Raw genomic sequence first — 6,000 nt, forward strand, 5'->3', positions numbered from 1 at the left:
AAAAGAAAATATCATAATGGACACTACAGAAATACAGAAGATAACTAGAAACTATTTTGAAAATTTGTACTCCAATAAAATAGAAAATATCAAAGCCATCAACAAATTTCTAGAGTCATATGATTTGCCCAAACTGAATCAGGATGATATACATAAGTTAAACAGATCATTTCAAGAATGAAATAGAAGATACCATCAGTAGCCTACCAACCAAGAAAAGCCCAGAACTAGACAGATACACAGCAGAGTTCTACAAGACCTTCAGAGAAGAACTAATACCATTACTCCTCAAATTATTTCAAGAAATAGAAAAAGAGGGAATGCTGCCAAACTCATTCTATGAGGCAATATCACCTTGATTCCAAAACTAGATAAACACACATCAAAGTAAGAAAAATTCAGACCAATATCTCTAATGAACATAGATGCAAAAATTCTTAATAAAATTCTGGCAAATCAAATACAAAAACATATTAAAAAATGCACCACAATCAAGTGAGGTTCATCCCAAGGATGGAAGTTTGGTTCAACATATGGAAATCAATAAATGTAATTCATCACATCAATAGACTAAAGATAAGAATCATATTATCATCTCAATAGATGCAAAAAAAAAGCATTGGACAAAATATAGCACCTTTACATGTTCAAAACACTAGAAAAACTAGGGATAACAGGAACATATCTCAACATTGTAAAAGCAATCTATGCTAAGCCCCAAGCCAACATCATTCTAAATAGAGAAAAATTGAAGGCATTCCCTCTAAAAACTGGAACAAGACAGGGATGCCCTCTTTCACCACTTCTATTTAACATAGTTCTTGAAACACTGACCAGAGCAATTAAACAGACGAAAGAAATTAAAGGGATATGAATAGGAAATGAAAAACTCAAACTACCACTATTTGCTGATGACATAATTCTATACCTAGAGGATCCAAAACATTCCACCAGAAAACTTCTAGAACTAATAAATGAATTCAGCAAAGTAGCAGGATATAAAATCAACACCCATAAATCAAAGGCATTTCTGTACATCAGTGACAAATCCTCTGAAAGAAAAACAAGGAAAACTACCCTGTTTACAATAGCCTCAAAAAATAAAAATAAAATAAAATACTTGGGAATCAACTTAAAAAAATAGGTGGAAGGCCTCTACAATGAAAATTACAGAATACTAAAGAAAGAAATTAAAGAACCTTCGAAGATGGAAAGATCTACCAAATGCTCTTGTATAAGCAGAATTAACATTATCAAAATGGCCATTCTACCAAAAGAGTTATACAGAGTTAATGTAATTCTTATTAAAATCCCAATGATATTCTTCATAGAAATAGAAAAGGCAATCATGAAATTTATTTGGAAAAATAAGAGATCCAGAATAGCTAAAGCAATCCTTAGCAAGAAGAACGAAGCAGGTAGCATCACTATACCAGACCTTAAACTATACTACAGAGCAATAGTAACAAAAATGGCATGGTACTGGCACCAAAATAGACTTGTAAACCAATGTTACAGAATAGAGGACACACAGACAATCCCACATAAATACAGTTATCTCATACTAGACAAAGGCACCAAAAACATAAATTGGAGAAAAGATAGCCTCTTCAACAAATGGTGCTGGGAAAATTGGAAATCCATATGCAGCAAAATGAAATTAAGTCCCTGTCTCTCACCATGCACAAAACTCAACTCAAAGTGAATCAAGGACCTAGGAATTAAACCAGAGACCCTGTGCCTAATAGAAGAAAAAGTAGGCCCAAATCTTCATCATGTGGGATTAGGCCCTGACTTCCTTAACAAGACTCCTAAAGCACAAGAAATAAAATCAAGAATCAATAAATGGGATAGATTCAAATTGAAAATCTTCTTCTCAGCAAAAGAAACAAATCAGTGAGATGAATAGAGAGCCTACAGAATGGGAGCAAGTTTTTACCACACACACATCAGATAGAGCACTAATCTCTAGGATATATAAAGAACGCAAAAAAACTTAACACACACACACACACAAAAAAAAGAACAAAAAAATCGCAAACAACCCAATCAGTAAATAGGCCAAGGAACTGAACAGATACATCTCAGAAGATGATATATAATCAATCAACAAATATATGAAAAAAAGTTCAACATCTCTAGCAATTAGAGAAATGCAAATCAAAACTACTCTAAGATTTCATCTCACTCCAGTCAGTATGGCAGCTATTAAGAATACAACAACAATAAGTGTTGACAAGGATGTGGGGAGAAAGGCACACTCATACATTGCTGGTGGGACTGCAATTTGGTGCAACCAATATGGAAAGCAGTATGGAGATTCTTTGGAGAACTTAGAATGGGACCACCATTTGACACAGCTATCCCACTCCTTGGTTTATACCCAAAGGGCTTAAAAACAGCATACTACAGTGACACAACAACATCAAAGTTTATAGAAGCACAATTCACAGTAGCTAAATTGTGGAACCAAACTAGATGCCCTTCAGTGAATGAATGGCTAAAAAAAACTATGGTATAGATCACAATGAATATTACTTAGCATTAAAAAAATAAAATCAGGGCATTTGCAGGGAAATGGATGGAGTTGGAGAGTATCATGCTAAATGAAGTAAGCCAAACTCAAAAAACCAAAGGCTGAATGTTCTCTCTGATATGTGAATACTGATCCATAATGGGATGGGGCTGGGAGCATGGGAGGAATGGAGGAACTTTGGATAGGGTAAAGGGAAGAAGGGGTCAGGGGGTAGGAAAGACAGTGGAATGAGATAGATATCATTACCCTAAGTACATGTATGAAGAAACAAATGGTGTGACACTACTTTGTGAACAACCAGAGACATGAAAAATTTGCGCTCTATATGTGTACTAGGAATTGAAATGCATTCTGCTGTCATTTATAATAAATTAGAGAAAAAAAGTAAATTTTTTTTAAAAAAATAAGCAAAGCTGGAATCCAAACTGAAGCTTCTGGATCCCAGCCACTTGTACTTCCACACCATGCTGTCCTCTTTAAATTAAATTAAATTGAATCATAATTCTGGCTGGACAAGTGCCACCAAGTGGAATCATGAAGCAGCTTAATAGAAATGTGTGAAGAGAACAAAACTGCCAGTGGGAGAGAAAAAAAAAAGTTAAAAATCGGTGCAAAAATCCGGACTTTACAAATATACTGACTGTTGTCTAGTTGTGCCTCTTCCAAGAGGCTTTGGGGTGGAAGCTCCCTTTGAGGCTATGCCACTGGTTAGGGATGGATGCCACGGGTTCTAGATTCCTTTTAATAATGCACTCTGGAGCTGCCACCGGGGTCATTGCACCTAAAGGGCTTTTTCAAAGTAATGATATTAGTCTCACTTTGTGGATTGATTTTCAAGGTCTAAACACATGAATCCCCCTTATCAGTCAGCTTTGCTCTGTCTGTGAAGCCTTCACTCAAACAGAAAGGCTTTCTGTGGGTGAAAAAGAATGTGCTTTAGGTTTTAGCCGGGCAGAATCCCAGGAAGAGCTTGAGACTAGAGGTCAGGTGACCTGCACTTGAATGCCAGCTCTGCTGCTTACTGACTCTAAGAAGTCATCTTGAGCTTCAGCTCCTTTGTCTGCTTGGGAAATACTTAAGAGGATAATGTATGTGAAGTGCTCATTGTAACTCTGTGGTGTTTTAAGGACACACTAGTTATTGGAATGTATTGTTATATGTTGAAAGAGTGTGGTTTTAGACCTGTGTGTTTGGTTTACTTAATCTTGTTTGTGTCTGAAGATTTTTATGGGCTAAAGATCAGAAAGACAGAGGGGAAGAGAAAGAGAATGAGATTATAGGCTACCTTTGCAGGTTCTTGTGAAGATTTAGGAGAATAATATATAACCATTGTCTGTCAAATATTCTCAAAGCATGTACTTTCTTCTTGCTATAAAAATGTAACTCTTTACTAAATTCACAATTAGCTGCCTAAATGTTACTCTATTATTATTATTTTGGTACTAGGGATTGAACCCAGGCACACTTTACCACTGAACTATATCCCAGCCCTTCTTTTGCCCCTTTTTAGATTTTTTATCTTGAGATAGTTTCACTAAGTTGCTGAGGTTGGCCTTGAACTTGAGCTCCTCCTGCCTCAGTCTCCCAAGTTGCTGGGAGTACATGCATGCACCACCATGCCTGGCTAAATCTATATTGTACCGCACGCGTGCTGGGGAATTGAATCCAGGGCTTCACATATGCTAGGCAAGCACTTTACCATTAGCCCTAAATGTATACTTTTAAATAAAGAAAGAAAATGAAGAATGGCTCCCATACCCCCAATTCAATTCAGTGATATCTGCATCCATATTCCTTGTTGGACATCACTGTTGTTTCTTTTAGCTTGACAGAGAAAGACTGAATCCTTCCTGGCCCATCAAAGACCTGTCACTCTGAAACACCAGGGCCTCAAGTTACCATCACAAAAAAGTTATGGTTATCTGTGACTGACAGATATGAATTCTTATTGTTCCCTGTTGCTCAAGACTATCACATAGTTATCAACCCTTTTTCTGAAGATTTCACAGAAGGAGAAGAGTATTTCTGTTTGGACACTTAAACTCTTCACATATGCACAGCTCCTTGAACAGCCCGTCTCTGTTTATAGATTTCATAACCTCTTCTACTGAGGATTCTTAAGATGCACATTCTCTCCAACTTGGTTCAAGCTCTTAACAGATGATTCTCAGGTGCATGAGATAAGATGAAAAGTGACCTTAGAGACCTTCTAAAGTTATTCATCCTGTGTCCAGTCCCTTACTAACTCTGTATGGTCTTGGACAAGTTACTCCATGCCTCTGAGTCTTAACAATCTCATCTATAAGATAACAATAATGCCCTCTTGCCAGCTATGGAAAGGATTAATGGAATCTGGATGGAAATCGTGTTGCACAAAGAAGACCATTCCACATACTCCCTCCTTCATTTCTGAACATCTTTGCTCAGAATCCCCACTTTGAGGGTGGAGAGAATGATGCATACATTGAACAATGATGTGCATGTGACACCCTTGGATAAGATGGGTGCCCAATTAAGCTCGGCACAAGGGTGACTGTTCTTAGGCTTAGAGATGTCCATGCCCCCATGGAGTTCTACATGGAACCTCTCACTACCTCTCGCCTGGCCATGGAAAACACTCTGTTGCTTTTCACATGGCTCATTTTAGTGAGAACTTTTGGATGAACTTTTTTAGATTATCTCATTAAAATAGGACATTCTGCTCTTGGGGAAATATTTAAAGGATAACTTTCATGTCCTTTCATGTACCTCCTCAGTGACCTTCCCTTGAGGGTGGAGTGACCTCCCTGGTGAATTTAGGACAAGTAATTGTGCACATTGGCACAGCCTCTTTTAGGTTCCCTAGTTCTCTTTCTCAGAGACAGAATTTTGTCTGCAGGTTGCACACATTTTCACCAGACAAATGAGCCATCCCAACCAGGAGACCCAGTATCCAGCTTTGCCTGACACTGGTGGGTACATATAATCCTGGAGGTGGAGAGCGTGATGTGGAGCCTGTGGGTAAAGATCAAACCATTTACTCCAATTTGGCCTTGTTAGAAACAGAGTTGATATTTTTTATGTAATAAACTCATTTCTATGGATTAACCTTGATATTTTTCTCATAGCATGCAATTCAGAGTCTCTTGCTCAATACTTCCCACTTAAATTGATGAAAGTAAAATTCAGAAAGAAGGAAGTTAATGAGAGTTGTAACAAGAATAGAGGTAAAGGGGCTAAAATTGTAAAGGAGATGCATTTCTTTCTCTAAGTATGAAAGAAAATCTTGATTTTCATGTTCAATGCTGTTTAAAATAGCTTAGAGTGGGATTGTGGCTGCAGCATCCATTTTTAAAAATCTGCTTTCCAACTAGAGCAGAATCTGCCCTTTTTTATTTGGAGTTTTAATAAAATCCCTTTCTTTTCACATCATATTTCATCCAAATGACCCCATGGGAGGCTCTTTGGGGTAAAGATGATCATTT

This window comes from Urocitellus parryii, chromosome 3, assembly GCF_045843805.1.
Source record: "Urocitellus parryii isolate mUroPar1 chromosome 3, mUroPar1.hap1, whole genome shotgun sequence".
NCBI lineage: Eukaryota > Metazoa > Chordata > Mammalia > Rodentia > Sciuridae > Urocitellus > Urocitellus parryii.